Below are 14,848 nucleotides of genomic sequence, written 5' to 3'. Positions count from 1 at the left end.
GCACTTCTTAGCCCATTCCCTGTGTGGTGAGAACCACTTGCAGAGACCATCAGCCAGGTTAACATTTTCTGCTATGAACCCTATTCTCTCCCCTCGTGGCTGACATGTACACTATCATATGACAAGACTTGCAGCATCTTCCCCTGGAAATATGCATGCTTAGATACATGCCTATCAAAGACTAAAAGGAGAAGGCAATTTGACAGAGCAAAGCACATATCTCTGGTGTATAAACTCTAGAGTGCACCAGTTGGTGCCAGTGTGCTGGACAACCATTCTGTGCTCAGGATGGGCAGGCTAGTGTTTATGACTCAGTCCTACTCTCCCACACCCATCTTCTAAAGAGCATAGGTACTAGTCAAACACTGATCATCTAAGTTATAATTGGGGCACCATTGCCCTGTGTAATCGATCTAGGGATTGCCTTCCGGATTTAGTTATAATCAAGGGGGGGGGGGGGTCTGGGCATCCCAGAAATTTTCTTGTTGAATATTTGATCTTCTTCTTTTATAAACCTAGGTAGCTGGACAAAAGGACATTCATTAATGGAAACCCAGAACATATTTTGGAGGGCTATTTTACAGGAAGAAATAATTTATTTCAGTCATCCATCTTGTCAGAACCATTCATTATAAAATCCAACTGAGATTTCCAGCTACACTGAAGCTGAAAAAGAATATTCAAATATTTTGCTTTACTTCTTTATCCGAGACTGAAACTTTTCTGCCATCTCAAAGTGGTCCTTAGATGGGGATTAGCTTTACAAGATGTAGATTTGAGTTTTACTCTAAAATCCCTAACTCATAAGTCTTATCTATGTTAAATGTTAGAAGAGATAATTGTTTTTGTCAAAAATGGAAACACCTTCAGCAGATAAATTGTCTTGGTCCATATTAGACTGAAAGCTATTACCTCTGCAACTCTGTTATAGATTCTCAATACATAATGAAAGGCCATATAATTACTCTGGTCTAATGGAGGGAAAAGTGAAAGAGATGCTGATAACGTTATACTAGAGCCTAAAACTTAGTAATGATAATAAGAGGTAGTTACATTCTTCAGACATTACATTTCAGTCACCCAAGCAGACGCTGCTCTTATTTTATAGCTTTGCAATGGTGACGGAGGGGAGATCAGAATATGGCAGACTACAGGCTTGATATATGTGTTTGATTTTACTGATATGAGTGAGCGGGGACAATGAACATGATGATATATTTTTTTAGATCCAGTATGTTTATTTGAGCAGTCGGTGAACCTTATATCATGGCTAGTTTATCCTGCATCAAGACTGATTATAGCACTTTTTGTTAAAAAATTATGGTCTATATAGAGTTGACTTGTATATTACATTTAAAGTTCTTGTCTAACTCTGGTTATTTTAGAACTGCTGTGTTTATGAATACTTATATTATCTCTTACTCTGTGCTCTTAGTCATGGAGAAGGAACTGAGATAGTCACATTTTGGCTACATGATTGGCTGCAACCTTAATCAAGGCAGTTACCTAACATAGAATATTCTTTTGCAGGGACCTTTCCACATTAAATAGATGTTTATTTTTTGTTGGGGTCAGTTTTCATACTTTCTGAAAGGGCAATTAATACGGCTACCTATTGAAATGATAAGCTCAGGGCTGACAAGCCAAAAACGTACTAAAAACCTGGAGAACTGCAAATATTGCTCTTCTCCTTAAAACATTTTTTGTGGGGAACAAGCTACCCTGTAACCCCCCCCCCCCCAAACTTATATACACCAACTCTGAGATTGCCATGACTTGGAGAAAAGGGGACATTCTGAGAAATGGCATCTCGGACAGATATGCAAGTCCGTTCTTTAGGCCATTGATTTTCTGTCTTAGGACTCATTCTAGTGGGTCCCAATATTTCAAATAGTTACTAATTAGTACACCTTTTTTCTGGGCTTCTGTGGATATTTTTCTACCACCAGTCAGAATATTCCTTCTATATCTGGGATGTATTAGCAGTTCAGAACATTGTAATTAGTATAGTTATAAAGATTGTGGTGCTGCACTACTGTACACTTGAGAAACTGCTGAACATTACTCTGCCTAAGTGTCTTAGTAACTAGCAAGTGTATTGCATTTGAACATCTAACAGACTAGAAGTAAGTGTTAATTGCACTTTTCATATCCAAAGTAGTCACCGAGAAGTTTAAGCTAGGAGGTCTCACAGATTAAACTTTGCCCTGTTTTGCTTACTTTAAAAATGCTAACTCTCAGCCTACCCACACTTCAAATGGAGTTACAATAAACTCTCAGTTAAGCGGAACTCAAGCAACTGCCATTTGCAAGCAACCGGCAAAACAAAATCCAAGAAATAGAGTACAATTTTCATATGTTGCACTTTCTACCCCCCCCCCCCCCACTCACAGAAACCTACCTTACATTTTTAGAGTTTTTAAAAAGGAAGATAGGAATAATTTCCTCTCTCCCCAACCTGAGAACAAGTCAAACCAATCAAACAGTATAGGGTACAGTATTAGCCAGGCCTATTTTAATAATAACTCTCAAGCAACCAGAAACTACAGTTATTCAGCATCTATCAATCCCCACAGGTGCCGTTTAACTGAGAGTTTACTGTATCTGTTTTGCAATCAAACAATACCGCACAGATGTTTGCTAACTATCTCTAAACAAAAAAATTAAAAGTAAAGCAACTAATTTTAAGTAACAAAAAAATGCAATAAAAATAGTAAAAGACAAGGCCTGGAATTCACAGAGATCCTCTCTGCCTATGCTCATTGATCAACATGGTTCAGCCAGTTAGTGAAGAGAATTTGATTCAAAGAAATGGTAGGGTCACACAGAGAAACACCACAAAGGCAGTTCTTTATCATGTCTGAACTGAACACTGTACTGTCAGACTTCATTGCATTAGTACTTTCCCTAGAAGCCCCTGTATAGCAGTAGCATAAGTAAACTCTCATATATGCTTTCGCATCCCCTATACAGTCATCCACAAACAAGGCCCCACGCACACTTGCTCAGTCTTAATGAAGCACACACACACAGATCCATGCAGACGTAGCATCCCCTACATACCCCCATAGTTCAACCACCTGGACACACACACATACACCTACACACACACCCACACACCCACAAACAAACACACACAGCTGCATTCATACCCTCTACAGATATGCACAGAAATGTACAAGCACACACATACTCAGACATGTACACACCCATGACTCCACTGAACTTACCTGTGCCATGACTATTTCTTTAGGAGTGAATACATGAATGCTTTCAAAAATAGTGCTCACTTTTTCCTCTTACAGTAAAAACTAACTTGGCAGTGTGGTTCTGTGAATCACTTTGCCATGTTAATCAAGAGATGTGGCCATAACTAGAGGTGAGTACATGGCTAATTAGTAGTAGCCACTTACCCAGACTGCTGTATTAGAGTTCAACTTCCCTAAGGTGACCACTCTGTATACTCAGGCTCCTGTGAGGGAAAATTATAATAGCAGAGTGTCTTCTGAACTAGAAAGGCTTCAACATCATGGTAAACCTTCCTGAGTCCCATTGAAGAAACAACGTAAACATGTAAACTTTAACCCAAGAAAACAAGAAATCCAACATAGTCACAGGACACTTTAGCATATCATATCATATATTCTTTTTGTTGTCGCAGTCATTGGCGGTTAGCACTGCTCATTGTTGTTTATCGCACATCCATTTTGCACAGATTTGCCTTTGGATTAATATGTGTGTGTGCTTAATGCATACTTCTAAGGAAGCATTGTGATATTTTGACTATTGTCCATATGTCTGGTGACTATTTCACAGCATCTTAGACTCATGAACACATTCAGTCAAATACCCTTATGTATCAAAGAGTACTTTATATGACAATTGGAATTTGCTGGTGTTAAGATTATTTCTTTAAATGTAGGTGATCTTGGTACCATTGGTAAATGGGGCAAAGTACTAAACTATGTGAACCTTCATAGGACAAACACTGCCTTTCTGCAAGAGACTAAGTCAAAGCTATTAGAAGCTGAAGCAGGATGAAATGGCCAGATATGATGCTCAGTGCCATAGGTGTTTGTGTGTGTGTGTGTGTGTGTGTGTGTGTAGTTCCATTTTATTAAGACAATGTCAGTAGCACAAAATGTTAAACTTCAGAAAAAAGTTAGAATAAATTATGGGTAGCACTGAGATTTCTGTCCCTATATGATCCGGAGATTTTGATTAATTTTATGTCTCTAAACATGTCACACTTAAGGTCCCATAAGAGATGGCTAGAAAAGCTCCACTGCGCTCTCTAAAGTAAAAAACATGGCTTCAGTGGGGCCTAACGATATACCAGGTTGCCTCTTAAATAGCTTAAATCAGGAATAATGACCCTATTAGGATGTCTGTTTAACATCAGCCTCCAGACTGGCTTTGCCTGATAAAGTGGAAGGCATTAATAGTCATCCCTCTGCATAAAGGGGACCATTGACTGACCCACAAAATTATAGATCTATAAGTTTGACTAGTCTTATATCTATGCCCATGGAAAGACTAATCATGGACCTGATAATCAATGACACAGGAAACCTCCATACACTGCACCTGATCCAATTTGTCTCCATCAAGGTCAGGTCATGCCTCCTGAGTCTTGTGAATTTCTTTGAGAAAGTTACTAAGGCCACAGATGATGATAAAACAGTACATACCACCTAACTCGACCTGACCATAGCATTTGACACAATTTCCCACTTGGGAATTATAAATAAACTCACAAAACTGGGTATAACTCCCTATGTCACTAGATGGATAGCCAATTGGCTTTTCTTTTAAAGTGGGTGAATCCAGATCCAGCAAGAGGCCCTTTACTAGTGGTGTGCCACAGAGCTTAGTGCTGAGACCACTTCTGTTTGGAATATACTTCTCTGAAGTCAAGGCTAATGGGGAAGGCTTCTGGATGACAAAGTTTGCCAACAACTGAGGGCAGTCACTGAATCCAACAATACAGATATCCTTCAAGAGGCTCTAGATCAGACAAATGATTGGTGCCAGAACCAAGGTATTAAACTAAATGCAAAAAATGTATTATGTTACCTTTTGGCAAGTCAAATCCCCCCTGCAAATTACAACATCAATAGCACACCTCTAAGAGTAGACTCATTGGTGAGAGATCTAGGTACACAAATAAATAGTAGCCTGAACTTTGACCGCCATGTGTCCACTGTGGCGAGGAATTCCTTCTATTTGGCCCAATTTTTAAGTAAAGGTATGGCATCTGGATCCAAGGAAATTATAGTCCCACTGTGCTCATCTCTCATTAGACCAATAACAGAGTACAATATGCCATTTTGCATGTATTTAACTAGGCACTTACAGCAGCTGGAGCAACCTCAGAGGTTCCTCACAAAGAAAATACAGGATGTAAACAGCATGTCCTATGTGGACAGACTAAAAGCCCTATCTCTTTCCTCTGTCTCTTACCAACTATTAAGGGGTGACTCATGCTTGACCTACAAGGCACTCACAAATCCAGCCCTTAGAGAACTGTTATACATCCATAAGTCAAACAGCTATCCATCTAGTGACATAGGGAGTTATACCCAGTTTTGTGAGTTTATTTATAATACCCAAGTGGGAAATTGTGTCAAATGCTATGGTGTAGGGATCTAAACTTAGCCAGCAACTCAAACAAAACATGCTGGAGAGAGAGATGTGTCTCAGAGATTGCCCCTTCTTTGGAACAGACTTTCTATTCACACTAAGCAGTGCCTTTCCCTGGGCCTCTTCAAATGCAATTTGGGTCAATGTATGGAGAATTGCAAATTCACACCTGGGGTACCATCTCTATCCCTTATAGACAGGGGCAGTCTGTAAAATACTCAAGGCATAAGCACAGACCCATGCCATCCGCTTGCCCCTAGGGGCCATATATTGGGTAAAATCAGGTTATATTGGCTTAGGCTTGTAAGGGCTTTTAAGCTGTTAGCCTAGTAATCTCCTATGAACCTATCAAAAATCATGATGGCTCTGAGTATCTTAGATAAGATTATCTTTAGGGATAGAGCAGTTTCAACCTTTTCTAAAATGTAATTGTATTAATTCATTCCTTAACTTGGTAAGTATGCTGGTCCTTTTTCTGGTTGAAAAGGTCAATTAAGGATAACAGGGCAGGGATAAATGCTGCATCTGTACATCTAGCTGTTTATATCTGACCTTTTACAAATATACTGAAACAATGTCAACTAAAATAGAGGTTTCACTATATCAGTCACAAACCACTGACTTTTGATGTAAACTTTAAAAGTATGATTTTCCAAAAATGTGTTTTGCAGGCAGCTGGGCTACTCCAGCCAATGCACCTTAGTGACCATAAGCACACTAACTTCAAGATCACATAGCAGTGAAAAAAAAGGATAACTTCTCTTACCTCATACCCTTCAGCATGTTAGAGCAAGACATCTGGACAAAACCATAAATAAAAGTGGGACAAAGTCCCAAAAACAGGGACAATTTTTAAATATTGCTCTTACAAACTTAGAAAACAAGTTTAGTATTACCATGAATTTTCTGAAGAGAATGAAGTCTGAAACTCAAATGTCTGTAATGATTTTCTAACTTCAGTCTTTAATGATTTGCCACTAAATTGCCAGAAAACTACAATTTTATGAAAAATAGACCAAAAATATGAGGTGAAAGTCTGGACATTCTGCGGACATCTGTACAGTTGAGAGGTATGCGCTCACCTCATTGTTTTCTTGACTCAGCAAACCATATCTGTGCCCCTCAATCTCACTAAGTGGAAGAATGAACCCTTCTACAAACAAATGCTATGCTAATGGATTTCAGCAATGACAGCGTGCAATGAAGGTGAAGGACAGAGAAGGATTCATTCCTTTCACTTATACAGTGATCTAAAAGAAAAAAAAAGACACGTTGTTGTGTAAATGAAAGGAACAAGCATCATGCTACCCTTCAGTTACACTGTGATATACCAACATAATGCACAATCAATGGGATTTTTTATTGAAAAAAATGATAGATTGCATTCCAAAAAAATGCAGGATTGCCTATATGTATTGTAAATTGTGTGTACATTTTTTTTTTGCTAGGTTGGTAAGGATCGTGATCCTGCACAATCAAGGTTGTTGCTTTTTGACCTTCTGGGAACATATAAAACAGCATAATTGAAATGTTTTAGTATCTGATTAGGAAGGATGGTTTCACAGTAGATACTCAAAGCATTTACAGTATAAAGTGGCAAGTAGGTAAGGATTTAAGAAGTTGAGGTGGTACTTTTATCCGACTTTTCAACAGCTCGTGTCACTCATATGTATGTTATACTGTGATGAGATTCCGGATGTATTGCCTGTGCAGCTTATTACTTTTTATATTCTAAAATCGTTGCGCTCGCATACCGTTGTTGCTTAGCCCCAATATGATATTATCTGGAGATTTCTCTCCCTGAGTTATGCTAAAACTGAAACTTTCCATTTAAACTTCCTGGCTATAATACATAACTAACTAAATAAATAAAACATTTTGTCTCACACTAGAGATATTGTTTTTTTGATTGTACAGATATGAATAAATTAAATGAAGAGCTCTGCATTAACAGTTAGGTCTGTACCTCGTCCTTGCAGCTAGCTGAAGTTCTGTTACTATGATCCTCTATGACCATTTATCTAGCTAGTGGTTTGTCTGTGCTGCCAACCTATGACCTACTCAAAGTCTGCCTGATGTTTTCATTAATGTTTTTTTTTTCTCACACCATGGCAGAAATTTTGTAAAGTAGAAGTTGAGCAAGTCTAGTCATCTTTCTTGAATAATATCCTAATTATGCAAAGAACACTGTTAAAGATTTCAGCCTTGTCCTTCTCACTGTGATTACATACTGCAGTGCTCCATGTGCTCCCAAATTATTTCCTTCAGATGTTATTCTATGTTTTTCATTGCAACTTTCACTAAATTGCTACATCAGTAATTCCTGTTCCTCTCATGTGAAGGAATGCTGCTCCTGTCTTTTCACAGCCTTTAGAAAACCTATCACCATCACAAAATTTGCTAAAAATAGTTATGTGAAGTATAATACTAACAGAAAATAAAACACTTTAACTGATTTATGAGATAAATTATCCTTTTTTATTTTATTTTTATACATTTTCAGATTATATGAATTGCACAACTTTTCCATCAGAATGGTATTATTTCTTTTTGTTGTCCTAACCAATCTTTTCAGCGTCTAGAGAAGCAGTGTTAATTTAGTTGACCTCTTCCATTTTTTTCTGTTTTTGGCACTTCTGACTCTGTTGCTCGTTTTCATTTCATCCAAAGCCATTCGCCCATATTACTTCATTTTCACCATCCAATTTTTCCACTACTGGAGGAGTTGCAATAAGATAAAATGGTGATGGATCACAATGGAATTGTGTGATTTCATGAGGACCATTTGTATGATTCCTGATTTATTCCGGCTCATTCTGCAAGCTGTTGATTCTTTGAACTGAATAGGCAGTACACGGTAGGTAGTTTGAACAACCACAAAGAGCTTAACCATACACCCTAGGAGGTATCACTGGTAGGTCTACTTCCTGAATTTATAAGGGCCAAACTACTAATCACTGGGATAAATTTCTGCAAAGCCATCCAATCACCAAGAATTATCTTGAAGGAGCCTCCTTTATTATGTTATATAATATGCAATGGAAGTTTGGGAAAATAAACCTATTCATCCATGAAGTCCTATTTATGTTGCAACATAAAGTGAGTATTTTATATACTGTTCTTAATATTATCATTGTTCCTGAGGTAGAAAAGATTTAGTGAAGCCGTATCTTTCAATGTCTGAAAGGCAAAGCAGAGATCACTGTGTAAAAGTTGGTATGAGACTGGAAAAGGAAATACTTTTTAAACGGTCTTGGTTCTATTTATTAGAAATCATTGAGGCCTTTCAAGCCAGGATATTTATTTAAAAAGATGCATCCCAATTGGAGCTTTATATTCAACAGCTTAATAAGTGAGAAATATTGGGGGACAAAGACCTTTTCAGATCTAGTAGATATCGCAGTGAAAATTAAGTGGAAAATTTAAAAAGTTCTTTACTCTGTTATGTGATGATCAAAAGGTAGCTCATTGTCTGTGAAAGGCATAGTGATCTGTCATTAGCAAAAGCAAAGCCAGCAATGAACATAGGGCTGCCACTAATTCAAAAGGCAAGCATAAGGCTTTCTTCATCTACATCAGTAAGTTTAAAGGTAACCAACAAGTCTGTACTCATCTTATCTCTAATGGAATCTCCTTGTGTGATCCCAAGGAGATTCCTAATATTCTTATGGACAGACTATCTTCCAGTTTCACTCCACCTGTACTTCCAGTGTCTCCTCTATTCCCACTCAGACCTCTCTGGCAAAAATAATTTGGACCAAGTCTTTTTGGCACATTCTAAAATTAAAAATTCCATTTCTATGAGTCTTGACAACATCCACAGATGTCTACTAAAAGACATTATGTCCCACCTTGCAAAACCCCTCCATGAATTGAGTTTCTATAGTAGTTACATCCCAAAGCAGTGGAGAACATCTGTTGTGGTGCCCTTGCATAAACATTGTTACTATCTTGACCATGTGAATTTCAGCCTGTTAATTTCAATATTATTATTTGTAAGGCTATGGAACATATAATAGCTCAATGCTTAATCAATATATAACTTACCTAATTTCCCAGGATGCACTACAGTATTGCTTTGAAATGGCAGATCAATTCTGAAAGGTTACTGAGGCCACGGGTAAAGGGAATAAAGTCTGCACTGCTTATCTATACCATGCCAAGATTTTCAACACCATCACCCATGCTGGGATTATTGACAAACTCTCCCAACTCAATCCTAACACATACATAGTTCAAAAGATAGGTAAATGGCTATCCAGCAGAAACCATACAATTATGATCAGGGGTATTTGCTCTAAACAGAAAAACATATATGTAGCAGTGTCCTACAGGCCTGTCTCTTTGGCCCTCTCCTTTTGCTCGACACTTCTCTGACATGAAAGCTGAAATCTTAACTAATCAAATTTGCTGATGATTGCAGACTGTGATGGTTATCATATCCTGTTCTGATACTCACATTCTCCAGCCAGATCAGGATGAAATAAAAGCCTGGTGTATGATTCATATCCTTATTGTCATCTCCAAAAGAATACAGCATTGTTTTGTTTGGTAAATCTCACATTACTACTGCTTTATACATGAGTAACATTCCAGTTAAATGTGACACAGTCATAGGGGAAATGGGAACATAAATTGATAAGTCTCTCTTTTGACCACCATATCTCTTGTGCTATTTAGCTTTACCCCTGCCCATACCACCTTATTAATGTGCAGCACTCATAACCCTATTCCTTACTTTAGAAAAACCTTTTCTGCAGCACTAGCACAACACAAGGCACTCAGACACACATTACACATACAGCAGCAGCAGATATGCACAGCCCTAGATCTGTCCTCCTCCTGCAACCCATACTCTAACCCTAGCCTACAAACACATCCCAATACCAAAACTATCTGTACTAAAATCCCAAATCTGCACTTTTATTACCCTTTTATTGACATCTCCAGCACTCAGTAATGATTGTTCTCTATGAATTTTCCAAGCATTTTACTCTATTGATAAACTGACAGTTTAACACAGTGAAGCACACATATTTGTGCGTATGTGTGCTTTGAAGAATGTAAATTATAAACTGTTTGAGGTTAGTTCTGAAGAAAGTTAATAAGAAGGTTAATATCTGACATTTTCTGATTTTAAGATGATTGTACCATAATCCTTAGATATTGTAACTGTCACATGTCAAGTTTCCTGATCAGACAACTTAGAGAAAAGACAAAGACCATCTCTATAAAATATTTTAGAAAATGAAATACAATGACAGATCATAAAACCTGTCCAAATAGTTCAAGTTTTCCAACACTACATTATGTCTGGTGGCTTTTTAAAAGGGCTCCAAAACACACTACATTGCCAAATGGGTTAGATCACTGAGGTACAAAGTGGTACAATGATCTCAATGGAATATTTGGACATCCCAATTTAAAAGTAAGTGAGTTATGTAGTATGCTTTTGTAGAGGTACAACAGTCGGCGTTTAAGCTGTTTACCATTCTCACCAGCTCTAATGATGCTGCTGCTTTTGATGACATGACCATTTATTTTGTAATTAGGGCTCATATTCCTATTGCCAACACTTAGTGCTACATTTGACATTAAAGATGAGGCCATTGCTTTTGTACAAGTACCCCATCTTGAAGAACTTTAGAATCCTTTACTGAAGTTACTGTTAGCCAATTTGAAAGCACCAGTGTAGCTGAATATCTAGCCTGCATTTTTACTGTAGCACCTATGAAGAGTTTGAAAAGCAGTACCAGAGTACAGTGTCATGTGGTACACCACCAGTAGTACAGCGTCATGTGGTGCAGCACCAGTAATACAGTGTCATGTGGTGCACTACCAGCAGACCCTATTTGGAGAAACTAGTGGATCCTTTTCTGCAACCAGTATTTTAACTACTGAACTGCATATGAATTTAGAAGCATAATGTTTACATCTTGTCAGTCATTCTCTAAAGTGCAAAGTAATAAAACCAAATCATTAAGTTCAAGATAAGCAGCATCCCCATCACATGTTAGTGGTGCACCTTCCAAGAATGCTAGAAGATTCAAAAGGTAAGATGTTTTAATAAACACGTACTGTACTCAGACTAATTGAAAAAGACTGCATCTGCCATCATGAATAAACTCCACTATATGTTTCTCCAAGGTTCTGTATAAAGTAGTGATCAGGCTGTTGGGTATAAAATTGTTTGGGCTTCACGTGACCACTATAAGGTTTAACTATCCACAAGGGATGAGTCTACATATTAACATTATATAGAATTTGCTTTGGGTTTCTTTAATTATGCATAGCGAAGTATCATTTATGTAGTCTGCTCCAATAGAACTATTTTTTTTATTTTAGTTGTAGTAATAGTTGTCATATCAGTATTTACAGAAAGGATGTCTCCACCTGTCTCTATGGCACTCAGAAATATGTATTTCTGTACTGTGAAAAATTGTACCTTTTTTCCTGCAACTAGTTTTGTTGTATCCTGTAGCTTAGAGAATGTGTCCTTATTATATATAACATGTTGAATTTACACATTTTCTAGAGTTCCCCTTCAGTTTTATGCTTTCATTTAAGAATACCTGATTATTGCTTTCAAACTCTAAAGTCAAATTGTGTTTGGAAACAGAGCTGGGAGGCAGGCTAAATAAGTAGTCTGCATGCCTCATTTGATCTAGACTTGTTTTGTGATTACGGCAATTTTTGAAATCTAAATGTTACCTATTTTCTATTGTGCATCTTAGCAGTTGTGTGATTCCAGCAATAGTTTTTTTGTGTTGAATGTACCTGCTTATTAAGAGATTAGTTTCATAGTTTCATAGTTTCATAGTTTGGTACTAGGCTATCTGCCCTGGGGCATTTATAAGCCTAGCCATAGTGATGTGGCTTTCACCACCCCTTGAGTCTTCAGGCTTAATTTATGTCTTACTGAGTCCCATCATGATGAGGGTTCAACTCACTGATTTCAACTCTTTTGGAGCTCAACTTGAAAAACAGTAAGCATGTTTTTGTAGGCAGGGGGCAGGCAGCCAATGCGATCAAGCACCTTACACACCCTGACCTTAAAATTATACCTCTGCCAAACTTGCACAGTTTGGACAGTAGCGATCAGGGTGTGTTCAGCACTGGGAAGTTGAACTCCTCCACATGAGATCTCATCAGGATGTATCTCAGTGAGATGTAGAGAGACGATCCGTGGTTATATTTTCTTCAATTTGTCAAGGTCCTCACCTTCGGAATGTACCTCCTTGGTGGCTTAGAGAATCCAAATCATGATGTGGTTGCTAGAGCTCCTTGAATTGCATGTGTTTCTGTCTTTTACACCCTCATTATTTGTTGCATTATGTTTTATTTTAGATAGTTATATAGTGTTCATGTACCATGTGACTGACGAGCAGCAGCATTGAATGAATGGAAATGATTTGAAGACGTTTAATGTGGATTAAAACAAAAGTGCTTATCTTTATTGTTTTTATTAAGTGTATTGAAGTGCTGGGATTCTTTTCCATGACTGTGTCTGTGCTCCTTTTTGTTTTTGGATCTCAGCACTTAAACTTTAAATTTTTGAGCTTCTAAGTGTAATGTCACATGAATATTTGTAATACAACTGATTACTGGGCATCTTAGTGAGATGATACTTAAACTGTTGAAATTACTGTCTCTGATGGATGATATCAAACAAAACTAAGTATCCTTAACCCTCTGGCAAAGAAATGTGAGCTCATCATCCATCAGTCCCTCAATCTTTTCTTCCCAAACAAGCCTTCTTTTACTTGTGATGCTATTAGATTCTGGGTTACCAGAGGGCACTGATAGTGTTTCTGTGTAAGGTTAATGGTTCTGTTTGCACATAGCTAAAGCTGTTTTCCATTAACTAAATTAAAAAAAAATCTCAAAATAGATGATAGCACAAGGACAAAACTTGTTTTGACAACTCTCTGTATTGGTTTACTTAGAAAGAAAATAGTGAAGCTATTTAATTTCTAAGAACTCAGCCACAGGGTAAGCATGTGTGTTTCCCTTTAGAAATAGCAGGCAGTGACCAAGTATTAATAAATACATTTATTCATTCATTTACCTTTTTTAATCAGGAATGTCCACCTGGGAAGTCTTATTCTCATGGAGTCCAGGAGAGACAGGTCTAAGGTATTAACAACAAGAAGATGACAATTACAACGGATAGTATAACAGTTAAATATTATACAAGACATAATGTAACATAGCATAATCCTAATGTAGTATACTAATGTGAGTAACAACAAATTATAGAATACAGTAACATGTGACACAACTAAACAGATAATGTTGGCAGCAAGAGCAACAAGTGAAAATAGTTCATTAAAACTTAGGTACATTGATCGGCCCAGCAGTTACACAGAAGGAAGGCTCTATAGGAAGGATTATATTTGGATGCTTAGTAAGGGAATTCTTCAGCACTCATGTGACAGTGGAGATGCATGGCCTTGTTTTACTGAGGTGAGAAGACAAGAGAGATTTAAATGTCAGTTTAACACATTTCATAGTTCTTATCTCAGGACAAAGCTTATTCCAGATATTTTCAGTGCAAGAGTCACCACATCTGTTGAAGGAGATGGGGATAGGGGTCCACTGATCAGCAGGGTGTTTAAATTTCAATGGAAAGACCCTCCAACTAATAACCTCAGATAGTAATGGGCAGTTTAGATAGTAGGGAAGTTTGTGAGCATAACATTAATGTCATATTTTACATCCTGTAGTGTATCACATACATAATTTACATTTTATATAAATAATTCAGAGCCTAATTAAAATAAAAACGCATGATTCTAGCTTACTTAACAATGTTTTCCTTACCAAAACACTGCTTTCATTATGACCATCCCCTTTGGCAGAGATGTAAACAAAAGATGCATTATGATTGAGAGTTGGTGTCTCTTTGATGTCTATAGATCATTGTCCAGTTATCTCTTGCAACAATACTCTCTTCTTTCTTTTTAAATTTCAATAATATCCAGTTCTTCATACACAACATTACTTGCATTTTGTTTTTCCAGAATATTATCTCTACTGTAACATTTCCTGTTTAAAGTTTAACAGAGCCTGGCAAATCGTTTTTATAAGATGCTCAAATTCAGTTCTGGATTTTCAGCCTTTTCATGCAGACCACACACTGTGTAAAACAGTGTGATAAATAACTTTTTTAGTTGCTTCCTGAATTGATACCTGAATGCCTTGG

This window comes from Protopterus annectens, chromosome 14.part0, assembly GCF_019279795.1.
Source record: "Protopterus annectens isolate FY-2018-M chromosome 14.part0, PAN1.0, whole genome shotgun sequence".
Lineage (NCBI taxonomy): Eukaryota > Metazoa > Chordata > Ceratodontiformes > Protopteridae > Protopterus > Protopterus annectens.
This window is presented reverse-complemented; position numbering follows the sequence as displayed.